Here is a 26,541-nt window from a genome sequence, read left to right as displayed (position 1 = left end):
TCGGAGGAACTTTTGTTTCGAACATTGTAACTTGTGTATGGTGCTTAGGGGGTGTTCTACCGTGAGTGCGAAGGTAAATTTGCACGTATCAAATCAATTCGGTATTTTTAAAGTGCAAACTACTCACTCGTACGGGTCTGATGGCGCTGGGGGCGTAAACTGAGCTGCTGCCGGACTCAGGGATAAAGCCGCTGAACTACTGACCCCTACCGGTCTGAAAGTGCAGGGTACGGAAATTAAGTGAGGTTTTGCCTAGAGTGTCATGCTGCTAAATTGAGCTGTTGCTGGACTCAGGGATTAAACCGTGAGCCCAAACTGTGTGTCTTATGCTGTGAAGTCATGTGCTTTGGGTGCTGTGCCACACCTATCCAAGTAGTGTCAGCAATATTTTATACGTAGCAGGAGGAAGTTTTGTTTGGAACATGGTAACTTGTATATGGTGCTAGTAAGTGATCCGCAGCACTGCCAAAGGCAGTGCACCCAGGACATACAGCAGACGTGCAAGGTATAGGTGGACATGAATGGAGTCGACCATGTGTTCGGGCTGCCCTGCTATGCGTCAGTGGTTCTGCTTGTAGCTGCACTGGCTTGCCGTGTGCCAGTCTTGTGGATGAAATGGCACAGCTTGGTGCAATGAGCCGGGTCTGTGTGCAATGGGTGCAGGGCAGGGTTGTGGTGGGAGTATGTGTGAAGGCCATTTCACACACGCTAACTACAAAGAAGGACTTTTGAGTGTGGGATGTCCACTCGTTCTCAAATCGGGCAGTACGTAATGTCGGAGACGGATGCAAATATTATCGTATCTGTCGGGGGGGCTGGCCACTTGCAAGTTCCTTCTCGGAGCAGCAGATGTGTTAGCGCAAGATGGCTCAGACAAAGAACCTTTCATCCTTACAGTAACTTCTCCAGCTGCATTCATACAGGATGTGTACAAAGGCCGGTCGTGGGTGTTGTGGGATGTCTGCGACCCTGGTCATCATGGATGAGATGCCCAGCGCTTGGCACATGGGCAGGTTCACTGTGTGTTACGTTGCCAAACAGCTGCTCCTCCCTCTTACGAGCCCCCACAATTTTGTGCGCTACACTGTTGTATCCCATGCACTCCTTTGTAATGGCTATTCGCGCATGTCCTGCGGGATTCCAATCACACCGTGACACTGCCGTTTGGAGGTGGTGCATGCCACTTTACAACATCGACTGCTGCGGCCCTTGTGGCGGCCACACCAGAACACAGAGACACACTTACCGCACTTCTTGCACACGGAAATGTGTGAGACACCCCGTTCCCTTTGCCGCTTGTGCATGCAGGAGGATGCGTGCGTAGCTACATCTCCAGGCTCACTGCCAACGCTGAGGTGACATGGTAACATCCGCTGAAGACAGCACACTGATGTTGCAAGGCCCGTGCCTATCATGCTAACACAATGACCACACAGACATACTTACTCAGATGCGGGTTCGGGGGGCGTTGGCGGTCCTGGGGTTGTTGCGATGAGTGTTATGGCCCTCATGAGTATCCGTGTATCATGCTCATTGACTCTATGGCACCTGTGTATGTTCAGGTGTGGCTCTTGGCTGTGTTTCCTTTCATGCTGCAGGTAGTGGTCCTGCTTAACACCAACAGAAAGAGGTGTAAAATCTGTGGTGCTAACGCGGCTTATCGCCGGAATTTGTTTCACATCGCAGTTTTTGCTTTTCATTGTGAAAGTTGTGATGTGTTTTTTTCGTGTACAGAACAATAAATGAACTGGGCAGTGTATCCTGTCAAGATCCAGCACCTGACCCACTATTCACAATCAATATAAATACAATGAGATTTCTTCATTGATTTTGTGTGTAGACTGTAAATGCACCCACTACCCCTGTGCAATTCAATACAGGATTTTAGTATTTAGAATAAATCGCAAAGGTGCACCTCGTGTGTTTTTGCACGGGAACGCCTACTCTGCATCTCATTATCAGCACTTTAATGCAACTACAGTTGAGATAAATCTAACACACTATTCAGAAGCTGGTGCAAACTGCAGACATCACCAGTATTCCCGCGATAACTGCCCCAAAATTTAACACCATGGTGGACACCACCAAATAACAGTAATAAGAACGAGAAAGAGTCACACAGCACTTAAGTAACAACCAAAAACTTTATTGAATTTTGTTTTTTTCTTCAAACTTCATTTTTTCGTAAACGTATATATTAAGAGTAAAGTAAATTTAACAAAATGAACACAAAACAACAAGGCGGAAGACACCTGTCGGGAGCATGAATGTCGACGACACAGCCTGGAAAATAAAGCACAAAATAAGGACGTATGTAATGCGCATATCAAAGGAGCGAGACACAGAGAAGGAAAAAAAAGGCAGAGAGAAAAAGAGAGGGAAGGAAAGAAAGGGAGTGAGAAAGGGAGAAGGGAGATAGAAAAAGAGAAGGAAAGGAAGGAAGAGAGTGAGAGAGGGAAGTGAGAGAAAGAGAGCTACTGCCGCCCCTGCGCGTCCATGACCAAATAATTACCTGCTGCCACCGGAGTGTGTACCAGTGGGCACTCCACATGCCCGTCAAAGCTCCGCGGCCCGGCAGATCTCACAGATGTCGCTGAGTCCTGAGTCATGAATGGCGGAGACCACATCAGCTTCTCCACGGGCCGGCAGATCCCACACATGTCGCTGAGTCCTGAGTCATCAATGGCGGAGAGCACATCAGCTTTGGGTGCCGCTAACCCTGTGCAACGCAAGTCAGCGCCACGTGGTGGTAGGCCGCTGACGGCCATACAACTTAGGGTGCGACTAACCCTGTGTAACTCAAGTCCGCACCACGTGGTGGTAGGCCCCTGATGGCCACATCAGTTTCGGGTGGCACTAACCCTGTGCAAGGCAAGTCCACCACACGTGGTAGTAGGCCCCTGACGGCCATACAGCTCAGGGTGCGACTATCCCTCTGTGCAACTTTTCTTGGACTCTTTATGATTGAGACCCGTGGAGCGTCCGCCGTCCAGTCACCACCAGCAATAAAGGATGTGACGTCGATGCATTATATTTGCGTGATCACATGGCCTGTGACGTATGTGCCGGATGGGTGTGGTGTGTGTGCAAACCTGCCCTCCGGGAGTGGCCGTGACATGTTGACAACTAGAGCACTGACCTGCACACCAACAGCGAGTACGCCTGTGTCAGGTAGCTATGTGGGGGTGTGAAAACGTGTTTTCTCAATGGAGTTTCCATGGGAAACATTAGACAAGGCTACAGGTCAAACTGCTGAACGGAATTATGCCAAGTTTGGTACGGAGAAAGGTCATGGTCCAGAAAGCACGCTTTCTTGCATCAAGTGAAAATATAAAAGAAAGGTCCCGGGGGCAATTTAATATACCGGAGCTCTGTCTGTGCAAGATAACCCTTTCACGCTCCCTCTTTCCAACATCACCACTTCGCAGCTATAGCGTTAGAAGCCAGTCCGTCGGGTCGCAGCTCTCTACCTTTGCGAGCTAGTACGCTGCTGGGCCTGTACCTCTGCAAGCTACTACGCTGCTGTTCCTTTGGGAGCGGACGGCTCATAGTACTGCATCTGTGAGTCGACCGGACGGGCCGCAGTTATCCCTCTGCAAGCCTGGGTGCGAACTGTTCATAAGTCACACTACATAAGCATTGAAACACCATTTTGTGATTCAGTCCGTCAGCTGGCATCTGTCCGAGGCATTTCTGAAAACATACCGGAGTTCTTTCTGTGAGAGATACCCCTTTCACGCTGCCTCTCCCCACATCAGCAGGTAACGCACCCTCTTCCCACATTACCAACATACCCCCAACAACCTTCTTGGGCCCAGAATTATCCCTGTGCGGTTGGACAAACAAGAATCTTAGTCATGTATAGATTTACATATTAAATATCTTATTTAAACAAAACAACAACAAATAAAACTGAAGGGAGTCTGGTGCTGTAGTCGCTGCCATGAAGTTGGGGTTACTGTCATTCAGGACTCAGGACACAGTTCCACATGTGGGATCGGCTTGTATTGAACAGGGTTAGTGGCACCACGTGTTGCGCCTTGTGTTGTACAGGGTTAGTGGCACCACGTGTCGCTGGCCTTGCATATGGAAATATGCCTGACTGATCAAAGGGAGTCTGGTGCCTTGGTCGCTGCCACAAAGTTGGGGTCACTGCCATTCAGGACACAGGACACAGTTCCACATGTGGGATCGGCTTGGGTTGAACAGGGTTAGTGGACCCACGTGTCGCTACTTGTGTTGAACAGGGTTAGTGGCACCACGTGCCAAAAATTCAAATTGCGAGCTCTGTTGCCCGCAGTGTATTTGAGTGTTTGTTGGCACTTGAAGATGAATTTGTTGATTGTACTAAAGCTATAACTGATATAAAAAAAGGTTTTGAAGCAAGGATACTAAAAGGATATTATGTAGGTTTTAGGCCTGTGATAGTTTCTTGCCTAGTGGACTCAGTAATTAATGAATCAAGATTTAATTTTAATTGTGAGCCCTACTGACCACAGTGTAGGCGTATCATGAAAAGATGAAGTATGTATAGAATACACTGTCGAAGTGTATGAGCCTGTGATGCTGCTTGGTGCGGATGGGCCGCAGTGGGAGCTATGTCTGTTGCCTACTGCGCCATCTGCAATCGCGACTGTATCTGAATTGTGAGCCCTGCTGACCGCGGTGTAGGCCAGAGGTGGCGGTGAGCAAGGGCCCTCAGCCACATGCTTAGGTTGGTGGCCCCACTGACCTGCGTAGTTTAGGTTCAGTGGCACCACGTGTCGCCGGCCTTCCATATGCAAATACGCATCACTGATCGAAGGGAGTCTGGTGTTGTGGTCGCTGCCATGAAGTTGGGGTCACTGCCATTCAGGACTCAGGACACAGTTCCACATGTGGGATCGGCTTGTGTTGAACAGGGTTAGTGGCACCACATATCGCGCCTTGTGTTGTACAGGGTTAGTGGCACTACGTGTCGCCGGCCTTGCATATGGAAATATGCCTAACTGATCAAAGGGAGTCTGGTGCTGTGTTCGCTGCCACGGACTTGGGGTCACTGCCATTCAGGACGCAGGACACAGTTCCACATGTGGGATCGGCTTGTGTTGAACAGGGTTAGTGGCACCATGTGTCGCTGGCCTTGCATATGGAAATATGCCTAACTGATCAAAGAGAGTATGCTGCTGTGGTCGCAGCCACGGACTTGGGGTCACTGCCATTCAGGACTCAGGACACAGTTCCACATGTGGGATCGGCTTGTGTTGAACAGGGTTAGTGGCACCATGTGTCGCGCCTTGTGTTGTACAGGGTTAGTGGCACCACGTTTCGCCGACTTTGCATATGGAAATATGCCTAACTGATGAAAGGGAGTCTGGTGCTGTGGTTGCTGCCACAGACTTTGGGTCACTGCAATTCAGGACTCAGGACACAGTTCCACATTTGGGATCGTTCGGCTTGTGTTGAGCAGGGTTAATGGCACCATGTGTTGCGGCTTGCGTTGAATTCTGCCTCAATAAGTCCATGTGGCGATGACTTGTGGTGCAGTGAGTTAGTGGCACCTGAAGCACTCAGCGTGTGCACACCCTGCGATGATGCGTGGTCTGGGCCGGCCTCACTGGTAGCAATGTCTTTACATGCTTTGAAAGAATCTTCATAGCAGTCAAAATCTCCATGTAATTCCATTTCAGTCCTCCAAGGTTTGAAGAGTTGCAGAAGAGCTAAATAGAAAAACTCTCTCGTATCACAACTTAATTTCCTGTGATTAATCAAATTTCCTTTGGCATTCTTTAAGGAACATCCATCAGATCGAATTACAGCATATTTCCCTTCATTTATTTTTTCTGTAACATTTTTTCTATAACTATAATGTTGCAGTATTTCATATAGACATGTTTTCCAGGTATGAACTTCTATTTGGATAGTATGCGAGGAACAGTAATTGAGTTATCTGCAACATATTGTATGTCCATATTTGCATTCCACATCTTAAAAATTACTGGGTTGTAATCATTAATGTACTTCGATTATTGTGTTATTTTTATATTATAAGTATTTTTGGGTGATTTTCTAGTGATAGTATGCCTCACTGCTGACATAAAACTGTTCACTCTTCCTTGCGATGACTTATGGTGCACTGAGTTAGTAGTACCTTTGGCGCTCAGCGTGTACGTACCCTGCGATGATGCGTGGTCCGGGAGTGCCGCACTCGGATCAATGTCTTTTGTCTATTGAATTCTGCCTCAATAAGGCCACGTGGCGATGACTTATGGTGCACTGAGTTAGTAGTACCTTTGGCGCTCAGCGTGTACGTATCCTGCAATGATGCGTGGTCCGGGAGGGCCGCACTCGGATCAATGTATTTTGTCTATTGAATTCTGCCTCAATAAGGCCACGTGGCGATGACTTATGGTGCACTGAGTTAGTAGTACCTTTGGCGCTCAGTGTGTACGTACCCTGCGATGATGCATGGTCCGGGGGGCCACACTCGGAACAATGTCTTTTGTCTATTGAATTCTGCATCAGTAAGGCCATGTGTCGATGACTTGTGGTGCACTGAGTTAGTGGTACCTTTGACGCTCAGCGTGTGCGCACCCTGGCATGATGCGTGGTCCGAGAGGGCCGTACTGGGAGGAATGTATCTTGCGTACTGGACTGCGTCATCTGCAATCGCTACTCTATCTGAATTGTGATGCCTGCTGTCCACAGTGTAGATCGAAGGCAGTAGTCTGTACAGACATATGTCTGCGGTGCTGTGCCGCTGGGTTTGCAGGGGGCCTGTGTCGAGGAGACCTGCAGTCATGGTGGCAGCCTCGTGGCAGGGTGAGGCCCGCCGCTCTGGCACAGTCGTTGGTCTTCACAGTTCACAAGTGAACCACCCCAGAGCCCCGGCCTATTTATTCACACTCCTACGCTGAAGTGGCGTACGTCGGACCAGCCCACTCCGGTTACGCTTATACTTACAGGGGGGGGACGATACAGCTACATGACTGAGATCGTCCCTAGTGTTTGACGTAACATGGTTGGGTCCACTGTCCAAAACACTACAAGCACCAGTAGTATTTGTGCACATGGAGAGGTGTGTGTTCTGCATACTGAGACGTGTCCAGCACATCACCGCTACACTTTGCATTGTGTGCATTGTTATTCATGGGTGAATTGTTTCCTTCACATATAGTTTGTTCACACCTGTCCCAATATTCAGCTATTGTGTGGCTGAGGAGCCATACCATTTTCAGAAAGTTTGCTGTCTTGTTCTGCGCTGCCTCGGTGGTAGGGGGGGTCCTGGGGGTGGTGGTGGGTGTTGTGGCGTTCTTGGGTGTCGGAGCTGCTTGATCAGTAGGTCTATGACATGTGTTGGTCTTCAAATGTGGCTCTGGGATGGGCACTCTTTCATACTGTATGTAGTTGTTTAATATTTAAAAAACAAGAAGACATTTAATAATAAATAAGAAAAATACAAAAACAATTTGTAGGATATTATAGTTACAAAATATTACATTTTTTTTTCAAAATTGCTAAGAAAAACATAGGTTTTATGAACATTATAATTAGGAATTAGTATTTAAATAACCTTTGAAATTCACAAAAAAACATAGGCCTCTGGAAGATTAAAGTTAGAAATTAGTATTTTAAAAAAATTCAAATTTACTGAAAAAACGATTGCCACATTTCCCAACATTGAGCTATTATATGGCTAAGGAACCATGCTGTTTTTGGAGGGTTCGCTGTCCTGTTCTGCACTGCCTTGGTGGTAGTAGGGAGGGGGGTTGTATGGGGAGAGGTCCTGAGGTTTGTGGCAGTGGGTGTTGTTCTTCTTGGGTGTTGGAAAAAACTATAGGTTAAATGAACATTATAATTAGAAGTTAGCATAAAAAAACATTGAAATTCACTGAAAAAAAATAGGTTTCAGGCACGTTATAGATAGAAATTAGCATTTAAAAAACCTTTGAAATTCACTGAAAAAACCATAGGTTTCAGGCACGTTATAGTTAGAAATTAGCATTTAAAAAACCTTAGAAATTCACTGAAAAAACCTTAGATTTCAGGGACGTTATAGTTAAAAATTAGCATTTAAAAAACCTTAGAAATTCACTGAAGAAACCTTAGGTTTCAGGGACGTTATAGTTAGAAATTAGCATTTAAAAAACCTTAGAAATTCACTGAAAAAGCCATAGGTTTCAGGGACATTATAGTTACTTGGACATTTGACTCATATAAAACCAGAGAAATTCACCCATATAGTTAGTTGGGCTAACTATAACTCGCGCACCCGCAATGCACTGGTGATGACGTCACATTTACATCACTCATGACATGGTCAGTGACATCACTCATGACATCACTGATGACATCTCAAATGACATCACTGATGACATCATCCACGTGATAGTCTGACACACCTCCTCACACTCTAATATAACCTTTGATACACGTACTCTAAAATACAGACTACCATTTTCGAAACTATGGACACACCAATACCAGATACTAGATACCCATCCACTGATTCCTATCTATATATTGTGAGCTAGACATACACTCATACAGTCACTCATACATGCTGTCACTCATCATTACATCAGTATAATATCCACTCATTCACCTATGCATATATTCACACAGTGCTACTGATCCATAGTTACTCACACATCTACTCAGTCATGCCAAAAATCAATCACACCCATGTACTCACCTATGCAGATATATACACTCCACCTGACTTATTTATACACACACCACCTCCCTTATTTATATAGATACTAACACATACTTACTCTCTTATACAATCACTAATACAAGTACACATTCATGTATGTAGACACTCTTACAATCACTGTCTCTCATGTATAGTCAATTATACACCCCAACACTCACATATACTGTCTAAAAACATATATAGTTACTCACATATATACAACTGAGACATCAATTCACTAATCAACACACCTGTACACACAGTCAGCTACCCATACAGCCCTTCCAAGATGCACTTTTGAATCTATACAACCAGTAAATCAGCCATTCAGACATGTATGCACAGAGTCAGACACCCACCCACATAGAAACTCAGACACCCTTACAGATACTCATACAATCAATCAATAACCCATATAGACACTGATGTAGCTACTCACCAACCCATGCACCTGCTTACACACCAACTGAGAGACTAATATAGACATTCACACAGTTTAGTCACTAACCCATGCATTCAGTAACATATGTTCAATCAGTGACTTATACAGTCAGTCATGCATCTACTAAATAATCCATTCAGGCACATCTACATCCACTCATTCTTCAATAGACCTTGGCATAGATATATATGAAAAATATTTAAACTTTACAGAAACACACATTCACTGGATGATGTCATCAGTGATGTCATTTGAGATGTCATCAGTGATGTCATGAGTGATGTCACTGACCATGTCATGAGTGATGTAATATGTGACGTCATCACCAGTGCATTGCGGACGCGCAAGTTATAGTTAGCTCATCTAACTATAACGGGCGAATTTCTCTGGTCAAATGTCCAAGCAACTATAACGTCCCTGAAACCTATGGGTTTTTTCAGTGAATTTCTAAGGGTTTTTTAAATGCTAATTTCTAACTATAACGTCCCTGAAACCTATGTTTTTTTCAAAATATATAAAAATATATGTATATATATATATATATATATACACATACATACATACATACATACATACTCACTCACTCACTCACTCACTCTCGGGACCCAAGTGGCAGTTGGGTATTTTCAAGATTGCGAAACATAACAGCAAATAGCAGGTTCCTATTACAAAAATAGTATGTTTTTGCTGAGTTAGCGTGCTGTGATATTCACGAGGGCTAACAGTTGTGCAAGCCTTGCAAAGATGTGTTCCAAGCTGCTTGGTTGAACAAAACAATAGGTTATCAAAGTTCATACATCTACGTTGTGCAGGCCTCACATGATGTGGACTTGTATTTTTCTATCATGTATGGAATTAATTTTGTCTTGCTCAACGTTTGTGTTACTCATTGGAAAATTAGGCCTATGCATTTCATGTGGAGCCTGCACAAAGCATATGTATCAAATTAGATAACCTATTGTTTTGTTCAACCAAGCAGCTTGGAACACAACTTTGAACTTTGTTATGTTTCTCAATCTTGGAATACCTAACTGTCACAGAGGAAAAGACACCTGGGTCCCTATTAATGTATTTGCTTATCATGCACTCCTGATCATCCCTTATTGTATACTTATATATGTGTTGTCATTTTGATGGAAATTTACTGGACATGTCGGGGGGTATGGACGGGTCCTAACAGTAAGATATGTGTGCCGATGGTGATGCTCTCTTCTATGGCCCACCTCTTTCACGGCCCTTCACATGTGGAACGGGATGGAATGATTTGCTTGTTTTCTCAGTTTTGGTAAAGCACCAAGTTCCGCCAGCAGGCTGAACGTTTTGTAGGCAATGTACTGTTTGTGCACAATGTAATGCAGGGAAGGGTACACAGAATGCTCCTGGCCACTTCCCACTTCCTCATGAACCATTTGAAAGTCTTTTATACTTGAGTTTCCATGCAGAAGTTTGGAACAGAAGATTTCAATTTTGCAAGGATTAGATCCATGCAAGGTGAGGAAGTATAGTAATCTACAGGGACATTCACTAGCCAAAGTGTGCCAAAGCACCTTTCATCATTTCAGGGTTTTAGCCACTCCAAAATACAAAATTTGGCAGGGAGACTTTACTATGTAAAATCTCCTGCTTTATATTTATAAGAGTTGAATAGTCTACTGCATGGTACAGTTGCAGAGCTAGAAAAAGTTTGTGAAGATATTCAGTTTAGTTTCTTTGCTCCTGAGGAGGAGTTTAGGGATAACAACAAGTTGATTACTGGAGGTGCAGAGAAACAGGATACAGCAATTAGTACTGGAAAGTTTGCACAAGAGGTTGCAAAGTTTAACACAGTTTGTTCTGAGAAACCAAACTGTGTTTGTATTTGTTGTTGACACACTTACTACAAAAGCCAAACTTGCAATGTAGTTGTGTGCTCAAAAACTGAACAGGAGAAACGAGATAAGTGGCAAGAGTTTGCTATATATTTAATTGTAGAAGTGTGGTTGAATATGAGCACCCAGCAAATTTTATGTAAGTTCTGGTATGAAAAGTTAGAGAATAATAAAATGTTGGCTAAAGCAGTACATAACAAGTTAAAATTAGTTTCAATTTCACAAGAACTTCGAGATTTAAATAATTACGAATCACTACTTATACAATGTATACATTCTTTCCAAGCTACTGTGCGTATGGAACCCAAACTGGGAGATTACCTCCAACAGAGCTTCTGAAAGGTCTAAAAGGTAGAGTTGTGTACTTGCCATTAGATTTAAAAAAGAATATTGAAACTATAGCGGTACAGAGAGATTTTGATGGGCCTCTAGTAAATGGTGTCCCTACTAAGAGCAAAAAAAGAAGGCAAGAGTTAGTGGATGTTAGGAAAGTGAAAAAGAAATGCTACATCTGTTAGAAATTAATATTTGTTATACAAATGCTGATGTTCAAGATATAACACACATGGCGGAACTTTGCACCTTGGACCTTGGACCCTGCTAATGTTAGCAGATATTTTAACCACAGGTTTCAGGCCATGATGTTTTTCATGTGCAACAATACTAATCCTCCCCTTGAAAAAGTAACTGATTTCTTTTGGCGAAAAGCGTACCAAGTAAGAGGTGCTCCTCATATTCACATGCTGTTATGGATAAAAGATGCACCGAAGTTTGGAACAGACAGTTATACGTCTGTCTTGTCTTTCATAGAACCATATGTGACATGTGCCACCCCAAAAGACAGTTGTGAACGGGGCTTAAGACAAGTTCTACACTTCCAAACTCATAGATGTGGGAAGTATTGTCGTCAAAAATACAGATGCAAAGGAAATTTTTACACACGATGCCGATTTGAATTCCCACGTCCTGTCATTTCTCAAGGAAGAGTGAACAGCTTTATGTCTGCAATCCAACATACATTGGCACAGAAATCACCCCAAAAAACATTCAACCTGAGACGAACAGAGGCCTCCAAGCATAGTAATGACTACAACCCTGTGATTCTGAAGATGTGGAATGCAAATATCTGGCTACAGTTTATTGCAGATAACTCCATCACTGTTGCTCGGTATGTCACTTCATACATTACAAAATCAGAGAAGACAGAGATGAAGGAGATGTGGGAGGAGATTTCTGTAGAAACAACTCTATCTAACAATTTGTACAGCTTATGCTTCAAAATTCTTTCCCATAGAGAGATGGACTCCTATGAGTGTTGTAACCGGTTGAACTCGGCCAGTTTGTTATCAAAGCCAAGGGGAATTGTTTGGGTAAGTCTAGGCCTTGAAAGCATGCATAATAGAGCGTTGACATCTTCCCCAGAAATTCAGTGTTTAGCAGAGTTTGATCCAGAAAGCAGAGATATTGTGAAGTTCAAATATGTTGGATACATACTATCCCAGAAGGAGTTAACACCTAGATAACATGTGCCTATATGAAGTACTTCAACACTACAGATACAAAAGAAATGTGACAGAAAACATGGAAGAAGGAACAGTAGTTGGATGTGACGGTTGTTTGGCGAGACATAACAGGAAATCTAATTAACTACAGAAAACTGAGTTGCCAAACTGCAGACAGAAGAGAGTTTTTCTATTTGGCTCTCCTGCAACTGTTCACACCTTGGCATGCTGATTCAGAACTACTTGGAGACTACGACTGCTATGAAGACTCTTCAATGCTGTAAAAGAGAGCATTCAGTGTCCAGTCTTTTCAAACTACTTGCAAATTTTAAAAGATGAGATGGATAGGAAGAAAAATTTGCTGTTGAGGTAGCTAAAGAGAGTTCACAAAGCATCCAAAGCTCTGGACCACCAAGTCAAGATACACTGGAACAACCAGTCATTCAAAATAAAGCAGCTATACCCATGTGTGAGTTGGAGACTGCAATGCAGCAAGCAAGAGAGGAAATTGTTGATTTTGAACACTTAGTAGTACTAAACAACGAACAGAAAGAAATTTATATTGAAGTAAAAGATAAAATAGAGCATGGATTTCTGCATGGGCATGAGAAGAAACAATGTGAATTCTCTTCATTTAAGCTAAATACTACTTACATCAGTGGCCAAAGTGGCACTGGGAAAAGTTTTCTAATTAAAATTCTCACCGCTTATCTACAGAAGATTACAGAATCAAATTCATCATGTGTAGTAACAGCACCAACTGGATTAGCTGCACACAACACTAAATAAATTACTTTACACTCACTACGTATGCTACCTGTTAAACCTGACGATAAAGTAGAATTCCACCAGTTATCTGGTGAAGCTTGTCATGAGGTGTTCAGAGTATTGAAGAAATTACAGCTTTTAATCAGTGATGACGTGAGAATGGTTTCGAACTTAATGCTTACCTTCGTACACTTAAGAATTCAGCAGATTTTAAGGAATGAGTTTGACGTGCTATTGGAGGAAAACAATTAATTGTCATCAGTGACCTACTGCAACTTACTCCCATCAAAGGACAGCCTGTTTTCAAGACACTTCTACATAATGAAACAAAAAATTCTTTGGGAAGTATTGGCAATGTAAATATTTGGCTAAACTTCGAGTACAACAAACTAGTGAAGAATATGCGTCAAGCATCCAATGTGGAATATGGAGAACTCCTGAAGGAAATTAGAGTTGGAGTTCTAACAAAAGAGGGGAGACATGCTTTGGAAAGTCGACTTACCAAGAAACTATTTTCATCTGACAACACAGCAGCATAACTAATGTACAATTTCACAGAAAAAGACAAATCCATAGTCTGTTTAGTTTTTACACTTCAAGAGTGCTCCAACTTCAATGAACAATTACTGAAGCTGGAGAAAGAAGATATTTTGGAAATTGCAGCTATCGATAAAATGGAGCCCCAGGGATTAACAATACTACTAACTGAAAAACTACAAGCAAAATTGGATTCTTTGGCGAAGTCTGTGTTGAGGACTACAGGATTAGAAAAGTGTTTACATGTGTGTAAAACGTGTTGAGTAATTTTGCTGCGCATTTTAAATGTGGAAGAAGGGTTATTAATCGGCGCTATGTGCAAAGTTATTGATTTAATTAATTTTACCGAAATAAAGTTACGGTTGAGAACTTAGCCAAAAAATGTGATCAGATTGATGGTGTGAAACAGATTGGCCAATGTATTGTGCGATTATTTTTGTTTGTGAAGGACTTATATGTGCGGTGGCAATAGTTTCCAGTGTCTACTAGCATATGCTGTAACTATCCATAAATCTCAAGGTTTAAGGGCCTTATTACGACTTAACCCGTGGTAGCGAAATGGATCGCGAAATAGGTGTGCATCTTATCCCTATTGAACTCATTGCATGAATTTTTCGTCTCCAAATGAGATTGTACCCATGATTAAAATGTTGAACAAGACCGCAAGTAACAAGATCAGCAAAGAATATTGATCCAAAGTCGATGTCAGAGATGACGTATGGCGCAAATGTTGGGTGCCGTGTCATGTTGGAAAATTACAGATCAAACTGAGTTTGCAAGCATTTGAGAAAAATGATCGTAATTAAGTATTTCTTTAAAGACTTACGAGACCAACATTAATAATGGAAATAAGGCGGGTTGGAAAGGAGTGGGTTCATATTTATTTTTATTAACACCAATTTATTCAATAGGTATTCGGGTACGAGAGAGACTCCAGGGAGAAAAGAATATGAGATATTGCACTCTGGGACTTGGAGGAGTACGGGTTTAAACGTGCAGCTCACTTGGTTTGCTGTTTAGAGTCTCTGACATACAGACGTAATTAATCACCTGTGTGGCATTATATAGGGAAGTTTATTCCCGAAATGCATTGGGATTGTGAAAATAAATCATGACACGAAATCCATCTTATGCTCCCAAGCTTTTTTGAACATTGACGTAAAACATGGATTGAATAAAATGAATTGAACGCAAAAGAGAAGGATTAAAATTAATGGTGAAAAAAGGAAAAAAGTTGAAAAAATTATACAAACTTAATTCATTAGATTCAGGCTATGATGTGGCTGTGCAGCTTGTTGGAGCCAATGTTGGCTCCTTCGTGGTTTAGCAGTCTGACCAGTGCCACACTGCAGCCCCCTGCTGTATCATGAGTGTGGGGGTCAGACCGCTGCGACCTCCAGGGATCAAGGATCCTGTGGGGTTGCGCAGCGGTTAAGAGCACTAATATGCTGTTGGTGCCACGGCGGCACTGCCAAGCATATTAAAAAGTTGCCTGTCTACCGCCCTTTCCATGGCGGTGAGCCCACTATGAAAAGGGTGGCATAGAGGCAACAAACATGGCCTTAACTGGACCCTAACAGGGCCCCCTGCTGCTCCTGGGCCTGGGAGTCCATGCAGGGGGGGACATGCAGTGCCCACCTGGATTTGCACCCCCAGTTCCTGCACAGTGTGGCATGTATTCCCCACCATGCAGGAAGGCCCAGTCGGCGCTCTGAGAATGGCGCTCTGCTTGTCAGTCTCTTCAATGAGCCTCATAGACCGCTGCAGCATTGCCCGCCAGACCAGGATTTAACTCCTAATCTGGTGGGCAGCAGCACTACGGCGTTGGTGGTCCTACAGCAGACGGTGCATTGCACCATCCTCCGTAGAATCACTAAAGTTGTAATAAGACCCTAAGTGTAGACGCAGCTTAAGTACAGTATTTAAAGAAGGTATGTCATATGTAGCTTTATCCCAAGTTAGAAAATTGTCTGGTTTGTTTTTAGTTTAATTTGATGATAAGCAAGTTAGTGCTGATGCTAGCTGTGTAAGAGAGTACAAGAAGTCTATATGTCCCTCATTTAGGTAATTATCCTATTTATGAGAAATTGAAAATCTGTCAAAAACAGAAGCTTACAAAAGAGTCAATGGATGTTCAAGAAAAGAAAGGAAACAAGGACAAGCTAGAAGGTGTTAAGAAGAAAAAAGTGGAAAGTGAGGGAGATATTGTAGAATACCAGTTGGAAAACAGTTCAGGTGCCAACAACTACTATGCAAATGTTGTTCTCAATGTTCTGGTTCACTTACCAACTTCTTGTATATCCAATTCAACAAAACACAGGTAAGAGGTCTCGTTTGCTCCAACGATAACTCAGTAACAGAACTGTAATTCTGCTAGAGGCATTAGAGACTTTTTAGATATGTGTAGCACATCACTAATATTTACTCTCACCACTCAAGAAGACGCACAAGAATTTATAATGGTCATCCTTGGAGTTTTAGAAGAAGAAGAATTAAATATTGATGTCTTATTTGGACAGAGTTACAAATTGAACAATGACTGTGAAGATTGCTCTTTCACATCTACCACGCAAATCAATTGTAAATAATGTCTCTACATAACGTTACCAGATTCTAAAACTGTGCCTTTTGACAGACTGATCAAAAATCTAGCCAAAATATGACCTGCCCAATTTGTAGATTAGATTCCATGTGTACATTGTAGATACAGAGAACTGAGCAATACATGATACTGATGCTAAAACAATGCAGAGCAGATGGAACTAAAATGGAAACGGAAATTACAAACTTCAAAGTAGGAAAAAGTTCAATTTCACTACAGCGGCTATCATCTTTCATGAAAGACTTCATATAACTTCAGGACACAACACTGTGCATTTAAGAAGTGTAAGTGGATGGATGGAATGTAATGACAGCAAGCTTACATTGAAGCAAAAAAATGCCTTTCAACCTTCCAAATTCATACCTCTTCTTTCGTCTACTAAAGTTCTAAGGAGGATTAATACTTAAAAAGTGCAATGCAGTGTTTGTTCTTCATGGATCATGTGTGATATGTTTGTACAATGTATTTTCTATCTACCACATTGTGCTTATGTTATCATTTGTATTTTTGTTATGTGAATTGCCTCTCCAGCCTGCCTGCCTGTTTGGGTAGAATGTAGAATGCCTTGGAGGAACTGTTAGTGTTCGTTGCTGGCAGGCTGGAGTGCTGAGTGGATAGAGTTTCTTTCCTTGGAGAATAAACTTGGAGTTCTGGTATAATGTATCTTTCTCTTTGTATGTATAAATGTCACTGTATTATTACATTACATGTGAAGTCTTAGTATTTAGTGGTTTGTTCCCCCCCTCCCTTCCTCTGTACTCTTAGAACATTCCATTGAAGGCTGCCTTAGAATGTTCAAGTATGGCGGTTATTGCTGTTGTCTAAGGAGAGCATATGGCTGAGGCTGATTAACGAAGACTCTCTCACCTTGTGTGTCTACCTTAATTTATTCTTCTTATCAAGTTCATAATACCCAGGCCTACTGGATTACTTTGTTCTGGCTCCTAAAATTCTCACTAGCTACAAGGGTGGGATCACTTAGAAGTGTATTCTACTTTTCAGGATTGATCCTATTTTTTGTCATCTTAGGTCAAAGAGGAAAGAAACTTCACCACAGCCCGGTTGTCTTTTTATTGAATTCGTTTACTTGGATTACAAGTGCCCATTACTACATTCCCGGGACTCATCCAGCTAATTTTTCATACATTTTTGCCTAATTCTTCAAAAGAGAAACGTTGGTCTGCGCTATTTTTTTGTTAGTACGCACTTTTACTGATTGCTGACATGCCGCCGGGCCGTGGGTGCATTTTTCAAGTGCTCTCCTCGTGTCATCGAGTGCTGGAATGCTACTTGGAACCTATCTATGAAGCTGGGAGCAGCCGGTGTTCCGCAGCGTGCCAGTGAAGTCAAGCAGCAACATGAGCTATTGAATCTAGAGCGTCTGACTCTGATCACCGGTGACACAGTGCTTCAACGTGCTCCCAGCGGCAAGGTCTTCCTAGGTGCTGTACAGCGATTGCCTAGCAATTCTTCAGACCCTTTTGCCATGGTTGCTGCCTGCACCTGAAAGGTCACGCTTCCTGATGTTCCAGGCAGTTTTTCTCAAGGTGCATTTTGAGGATTTTACCACATCACTGGACACTCCATTTTTCTGCTCTTTTGAAGTCTGGTAACCGCGGCATAACCTGCAGGCTCTAGAGATATTTTGGCAAAATGTCTTTATTCGTGGTGTTCTTTTCTTGAAGGTGTGGGGGGCATGTTAATTTCTACACTGTGGATAGTGCCGGTGTGTGTTCAGTGAACCACCGCGCTATCTGCAGGATCTAAGCTTTGTTTATTTCTACTCTGGGTTAGTGCCTTTGTGATATTTTCTATTTAATTTTGGCATGAACCTTGTTAATTTGCCTTGTTGCTATTATTATTGGTGTTGTAAGCGCGTTCTTTTTCTTCATGATAATGTCTCATCAAGGACTGTAGTCTTCATCAAGCATTTGTATGGGACTCAGTGTTTATTTACTACTATACTGTTTTAAACATTTTACATTTACTTCCAATATGCAACACATTACACCCCTTCCATTTTTGTTATCCTCTCCAGGGGAACCTCTGCTTGTATGGTCTAAATGGAAAAAAAAGTGTTTCTCTATTGTTTGAAAGTGTGTGGTGCAAATTTATCGCTTGATAAGAAAATTGAAATATTATTACAGTGTTTAGGCACAGAGGACAAGATGTTTTTGAAAAACCTCCTGGTCCAGTTACTCAAGGGGGGGAAGAGGATGAAAGTCATGCTGGAAATGAGTGTGATAAGGCTATTAAGAAATTAGATGATCACTATTTGTCAAAGGTCTCTATCATTTTAGAATGGTTCCATTTTGGATGAAGGAAGCAAGGGCCTGATGAGACCATTGAGTTTGTGACTTTCTTATGCAAGTTGGCTTCCACCTGCAATTTTGGTATGAGTGTTGAAGAAAGACTTAGGGACCAATTCATGGTCCAATGTAACTCTGATAAGATCAGAGAAGATCTTTGGTTCTAAAAGTGACCCCACTTTAACTGAAGTCATTTTTGTAGCTAAACAAGTTGAACACTCTTTGAAATGTGTGAAAGAACTACCAAATCAGAACAAAGCTGTGATCCGGTACATTCAGTGGGGTCTGTGCAGAAGTAAACCTTTTTTGGTAATTCGGGAAAACAAAATGCATATTTTAGATGCGGAAACCCTAGTCATTATGCCATTTCTAAGGATTGCCCTTCTCTCAAGGTGGTTTGCAAAATTTGTTCCAAAAAAGGCCATTATGCAAAATTTTGTAGGTCCAAAGGTACCAAGCAGAAGGTGTGCCAATTAGGATTAGAATCTGAGCAAGTTGTGTTACAAGTCATCAACGATGTGAGCTGTGTTTTGGGGAATGAGTGCGATTATCCTTCTGATAAAGCGTACAGTAATGGGATCCACATCTCTGTGATTCTGGATTTGGGGGCAAAGTTGTCTCTTTTTTAAGGCGGACTTTGAGAATAATTTTCATGATAAAGTTGTGTTGCAAAGACCAGATGTTAAACTGTATGGGTATGGTGGGAAGCCCATTGAACTTGTAGATTTTTCCAAGCGAACATTGAGTTTCAAGGGAATACCACTCAAGGTGAGAATTATGTTCCTCATGAGGGAGATACCATTCTCAGCTGGCCTCATCAAAAGATGCTAGGGATTTCTCTTGATCCCAATGCCACTCCTTAGGTTCAGGTCAAAAAGGTTAGAATTGAGGAAACTAGTACTACTAAGGTCAATTCTGATTTCTTCAAGAATTCCCAGAGGTTTATTCTGACATGATAGTGTATGTGCAGGGTTATGCACATAGTACTCTGCTTAAGAAGGATGCTGTGCCTGTTTCTAGCAAAGTAAGGAATGTCCTCATCCATTTACAAGAGTGCTCACACCACATGTCCTCGGTTACCATGAACAACATAGTTACCAATGACACCGTGAACCACACTCTCACTGACAGACACTCTTCATCTCTGGATTATCCCACACAGGACATCTTGAAACTAAACACCCTTATCCCCTCCTCACTGATTATAACTCAGAGACTTTCTCTGTAGGAAAGCCAATTAGAGATAGTAATACAGGGTATAAACTAAATTTTATTGAACCTTACCACACATCTGGAGCCTGCCTAACGCTTACACCTTCCACCCACAGACACCAACAATCAACGCCCAAGTCTTCCCAAGGCACAGACACACAGCTGGATCTCGACTCCTTTTATAAACCAGCCTCAGAGACCAAAAAGAACAAGTGCCACAATGTCCTTGAGAGAGGCCACAGATCTTGCCAACTCTTACAACTCATCAATTATTGACAACCCCAGCTCCATGATCCAGGTAATCACTGGATTTGGGAGAGACCGCATCCCACTAAGAATGATGATGCCACCAGCTAACCACATCAATATTCCCATGGCACCGCCCCCTAAGAAACTCAACAACAAGGGAACGACCAACTGCATGCTTATAGACTGCAGATCTGCAACCAAACACACAACAGAAAACAGAAACCATCCTGAACCATGATATTGATATCACGTTCATCACAGAAACTTGGTTGGCTGAATCCTCCTACCCAATCATTGAGATGCTGGTGCCCCCGGGCTCTCAATCATCAAGAAAGACAGAAAGAACCATTGTGGTGGGGGAATTGCAATCATCTACAAGAGCAGCATTATCATAACTGAAACTGACTCCTTCACCTACAACACATTTGAATAACTAACCTCCACCAAAATGACGAAAGACAACAAAATGCTATACTGTCATCTCCTCTACTATCCGCCAGGCAACGCATTTGGAGAACCCCTATCCGACCTGATAACACACTGCTCACTCTAAAACTCCCACAACATAAAACTAGGGGCCCTCAACCTTCATTGGAATGACAAAAACAATACTCTGATCCAATCCTTAAACAAACTGTTATACAATAATAATCTTACCCAGCACTGCAAAGAGCAAACTCATAACAGAGGCTCATAACTCATGAAGATACATTTACTATCGATCACATCCTTCCTGTCAACTGGTCCGACCACCACATCATTCTATTTCACATTAACCAAATGACTCATCGCCTACCCCGTACACAGGAATCCTTCATTGGGTGAGAAATTTAAGACAGATTCCCCTTGCCGACCTGGAAGAAAGGGTGAGGACACTACTTCCCTCCACTACGGATGACGTCTCTACAACCAAACATACTACACACTACAATGCAGTGATGACAACCATACTAGACCAAGTAGCCCCTTTTAAACAAAAAAAAAGCCAGGAACTCCCGATTGAGATCCTGGTTCAATATAGACCTAAACTCTGAAAGACGATTACTCAGAGCTGCCAAAAGACTCTAGCGAAATAACCCTTCCGTATCCCACCTCGACCAGCTCAAAACAGAACACAGGAAATATAAAAAACACATCAAGAATGAAAAAGCTACCTTCTTCCGCAGCGCATTAGACAATGCTAAAAACCGTCCTGAAGAACTCATCAATATCATTAAACAACAAACATCCAAGTCACCCACAATAACCATGCAGGCCTCCAAAGAACTATGTGACAACTTTGCCAATTTCGTTAATGAGAAAATCACCAAGATTGAGCACTCCCTTGAAGACCACATCCGGTCACTCAGCAAAAGCCCACCCTCCATTAAGGAAGGTAACCCTCCCCTACGCACTCACCCCACTGCTCGAAGGCATTCAAACCCATCTCTGAAGCAGACATCACTGAAATGATTAACAAACCCTCCTCCCACATAGCTGGGCCTATTCCTGCTCACCTGGCAAAAAAGCTGAACCTCGCCCTAGCCCCTCTCTGGGCTAAGATTATAAATAGCTCCCTGAGGAACCTAGTCATGCCAGACTGTCTTAAAATCAGCCAAGTCACGACATTACTAAAAAAAAACGGGCACAGACCCAAACAACCCCAACAACTTCAGGCCGGTCTCCAACCTCCCCTTCTTAGCCAAAATACTTGAAAGATGTGTTCTCCTCCAACTTAACTGACACATTGACAGCAACAACCTTCTGGACACTTACCAATCGGGCTTCAGAAAAGGGCGCAGCACCGAGACAGCGATCCTGAATATTATCGATAATGTTTACAAATCACTTGATGCAGACTGATGTTGTCTATTCATACTCTTTGACCTATGTGCAGCCTTCGACACGGTTGACCACAAACTTCTCATAAACGCACTACATGAAAGGATTGGAGCAGACGAGGTGGCCCTACAATTGTTCACCTCCTTACTACAAAACCACTCTCAATGAATAAAAAATAACAATTACACTTCTGACCTACTCCTCATAATCCAGGGTGTCCCACAAGGGTCAGTTCTCTCCCCATCACTGTTAAACATCTAGATGGAGCCCTTCACCGCCATACTCAAAAAAGCCAACATCCCCTTCCACTTCTATGCGGACGAAACCCAGATCTACCTAGAAACATCCTCAATTGGAGACATACAGAGACTAAATGACACTCACACTGGCTATCACACAACCACCTAAAACTCAACCAAGATAAGACGGAAATCCTTCTCATATCCATCAATGAGCAGACCCCCCAAGTCACAGAATGGCTAAAATCCATTGAGGCTCTTAATTGCAATCTTACCCTGGTCGACTCTGTAAAATCCCCGGTAATCACTCTGGACCTACGTTTAAACATGAGCAAACATATTAAGAGCACTGCGAAGAGCACATTCTGTTACCTAAAACTACAAAATCAAACCCTTTATTGCTTTCAATGACCTTAAACAGACCACACAATCTTTGGTTCTGTCCAGATTGGACTACGGGAATGCAACCCTCCCAGGCATGGCTCCAAACAACTCTAAATGCAGCTGCTAGCATGGTCACCGGAGTAAAGAAATACGACCACATCTCCCCCTCTTTAAGAGAATTAAAATGGCTCCCGATTGAAGCGCGTTCCAACTTCAGAACTGCATGTCTTACTCACAAAGCTCTTCACACCGGTAAACCTGCCTACCTGGCATCCAAATTCAAAAAGGCAGTCCAGACGAGGAATCTTAGGCTCACTAACACACTACTTCTCATTCCTCCCAAAACTCGCAAACAAAAAACCTTATCATGCTCCTTCGCTGGAAATGCTCCCTTAACATTTGGAATTCCATCGCAGGACCAACCCTTCCTTCATAAACTTCAAAAGACAGCTCAAAGACCTCTTCCTCAACCGAACTCATCCTACTGGATAGCATCCACCCAACGAGTCAGAGTACCTCTGCCACGGGAATCTCGTCCAGTGGATAATATAACCACCTTAACAAGAAGGCATCTACATCGCCTGCCTTTTGATTCACTTCTGTGATCCCCTCCAAGCCTTAACAAGATTCGACACAAGACAATGCTGTTTATTGAAACAATGTGTGTCCGATTGCATCATGATAATTGTTGTAAAGCGCTCTGATACCTTTGGGTCTGGCCAGCGCTAGATAAGACTCTTGAATAAATAAATAAATGTACAGGATGCTGTTAAACTAGAACTTGATCTCTTGTGTTCTGGGGGCATCATTGAAGCTTCAGAATGGATTTTCCCCATTGTTGTTGCTTCCAAAAGCTCTGGCAAGATCGGGCTTTGCATTGATTCAAGGCAGCTCAATAAGCAAGTAGTGGAAGACAAATTTCCCCTTCCCAGTATCATGTAAATGGTTAACATACTTGTTGGAGCGAAATTTTTCCCCATCTTAGAACTAACATCTGTTTACCACCAGGTTCAGTTTTGTCGCGACTCTAAGAGTTACACCTCTTTTATCACACCATTATTCGGAGTGTTCGGGTTTAACCACATGTCGTTAGGGTTGTGTTCCGCGGCGTCGGTCTTTTAAAGATTGATGAATGATTTGTTAGGAAGGATCTATGGTGTCAAGTTTTTTCACAATGATGTACTTATTTTTAGTGATGATTTAAAGTCCCATGTTGATAAAATTAGGGAAGTGTTGCAGATTTTCAGAAGAAAAGGCATCACATTGAAAATCAGCAAATGCAAGTTCTGTTTACCTGAAATAACAAATCTCAGTCATGTTGTGTCTGCAGATGGTGTGAAGCCAAAAGAGGAACTGGTAAGAACTATCTCTGAATTTACTTCACTTGAGAAAAAGAAGATATTTAGGCCTTTTTAGGAATGGCTGAGTTTTACAGCAGGTTTGTTAACAATTTTGCAAAATGCACTTGTGCTATCAGAGGGTTGTTGGAAAAAGGTATTCAGTTTCAGTGGACGGAGGATTGCCAAAATGAATTTAAAGACGTTAAATCCTCTTTGAGGAAAGCTCAACATTTGAAAAGTTTTTTACCAGGTCAACCCCGTTGTATCATTACCAATCCTAGTGGAAAATGACTTGGAGCAGTACTTAAACAAGTGCATGGTTCTGACCTGGTTACTGTGATGTGTGTCTCTAGATCTCGTAAAGGGCCCAAGAACAACTACTCGGACTTTGAAAAGGAGGCCTTGGCTTTTTTTTGGGGCAAAAAGAAATGTAAACAGGTTTTGTGGGGAACCACATTTTTGGTACTTACTGGCTACAAGCCTCTACAAAAGATGTTTGGTAAGAAAGGGCTTGACAACATTTCCTCAAGTATAACAAAATGGATGGTAGCATTGCAAGATTTCAATTTTAAGATAGAGTACATACCAGGAGTTGAAAGCCAAATAGCTTATTGCTCATCTCGCTTCTTCAGTGATGCCTCAAGTGTTGGTTCTTCGGAAGAGAGCTGTTGGAAGGACAATGATTGTAAGTTGTGCAGTATCACAGGCAATTGTATTGCAAAAAGTGATTGGGATGAGAAGATTTAGAAAGATGAGATTCTGTAGGATGTGAGGATGATTGTTTTCAGTAGTTTGTAATGGCTTTAAGGGGGTTTGGGTGGGTTTGGAAAAGTGAGTAATGAATTATCCGTTAACAAGAATCTCGCTATGAGGGGCAACAGGCTTGTTGTTCCTATAGCATTGAGAAAAAGGTTGTTGGATCTGGCGCACAAAGGACACCAAGGTATCTGCAAAACTAAGAAGCATCTGAAGAATATCTATTGGTTGGTGGGTATGGACCTGCAATCAGAGAGATTGGTGAGAGAATGCTGTGACTGTAGGCTCAGTGACAAGAGTCGGAAAATTAGGACTGAGCCTTTAGTTCCCAGGAAGATTCCTGAACAGGTATGGGAAGAAGTTTCTCTTAACATTATGGACCCCATTGATAGCAAAAATGGTGGCAGCAGGTATGTTCTGGCATTGATGGATTTGCTATCCAGTTGCCTGGTAGTGAAAGTGGTGCATGATATTTCTTCACACTCTTTAAGCACATTTCTGGATGAGGTTTTCAGTATTGAGGGTAACCCACATTCCATTCTGACAGACAGTGGGGTTCAATTAGTCTCCTCACAAATGGAATCATTTGTGAAGGAACGAGGCATTTTGCACGAAAGATGCGCACTTTATCATCAAGAAACAAATGATGTGATAGGAAAATTAACCTTACAATGAAATAACCTATTCAGATTTCCAAGGCTTAAAGGAGGGACTGGGTCAAAGATTTAATGGATAGAAAAGTGGAGTACAGGCATACTGCTCATTCTACTACAGGCATCAGTCCTTTCGAATTGTTCTGTAAGCACAAGCCCGACACCGTCTTGTGTCCTCCCTGGGTGAGAACATTCAATAAGTCTGACGCTAACTTTGAAGACAGGGTACAGGCCAGTAGGTCAAAGGAAATTAGTTAAATTTGCTGAAGGAAAAGATATTATGACATTCACAAAGCGGTGAAGGACATATAGGTTAAGGTGGGGGACGTGGTGAGAGTGAAGTTACCTATGGAAAGTCCCAATGGGTTGTCTTTTGGCGACCCACTTTGGGCGGTCAAAGTGTTCAAGGGGGCTGCCAGGCTTGAGGATGGCAGAATCTGGAAATTTAACAGATGGGCATTGTTTAATTTTTGTATGTGCATTTTGGGGAGGGGATGATGTGATATATTTGTACAATGTATTTCTATCTACCACATTGTGTTTATATTATCATTTGTATTTGTTGTTATTTGAATTGCCTCTCCAGCCTGCCTGCCTGTTTGGGTAGAATGTAGAATGCCTTGGAGGAACTGTTAGTGTTAGTTACTGGCAGGCTGGAGTGCTGAGTGGATGCAGTTTCTTTCCTTGGGAAATAAACTTTGAGTTCATCATACCCTGGCCTCCTGGATTACTTTGTTCTAACTCCTGAACTTCTCAGATTACTATTTTTAAAGTGTTATGCAGTGTTTGTGCTTCATGGATCATCACAGTATTTAAGGCATCATTCAGCCTACCAGGAGTGATGTCTTCAAAACGGTGTCCATAATTCCAATATGATTTATATCTATTTCGAATAATGGACTACATGCAAGATCATAACAGTTAATTTTTTTCTGATATGTTTCTTTAGATTTGTAGCTAAAATAATTTATTGATTAGCTGTTATGAGTGCAATGCACAGTGTCTCTTATTTATAGTGCCATACTGTGCAGTTCTGTTTTTTTAATACAATTGAACTGATTGTATTTTCCTTGCTGTTTAAGAATGAAGCTTTATGCAGTACATAGTTTACATTGTACAAGTATGAAAGCGAGAACAGCAAAAAAGGGAATAATAGATGTTTACATTAAATGCATAATTGAT

General features: G+C 42.3%; 1 long non-coding RNA gene across 1 annotated transcript in view; it reads left to right on the top strand.

The window, feature by feature from the left end:
* The window catches only part of LOC146785517 (uncharacterized), a 64,742-nt gene extending 38,535 nt beyond the window's left edge, over window positions 1-26,207 (top strand). Inside the window, exon 3 of the long non-coding RNA XR_014970677.1 lies at window positions 17,426-26,207. This is a non-coding gene — a long non-coding RNA (uncharacterized LOC146785517). The remainder of the gene's footprint in view (window positions 1-17,425) is intronic.
* Window positions 26,208-26,541: the final 334 nt, after the last annotated feature.

The sequence above is a fragment of the Triturus cristatus genome, chromosome 11 (assembly GCF_964204655.1).
Source record: "Triturus cristatus chromosome 11, aTriCri1.1, whole genome shotgun sequence".
NCBI classification, from domain to species: domain Eukaryota; kingdom Metazoa; phylum Chordata; class Amphibia; order Caudata; family Salamandridae; genus Triturus; species Triturus cristatus.
The sequence above is the reverse complement of the archived record's forward strand: the minus strand, read 5'-3'. Positions and strand labels throughout refer to the sequence as shown.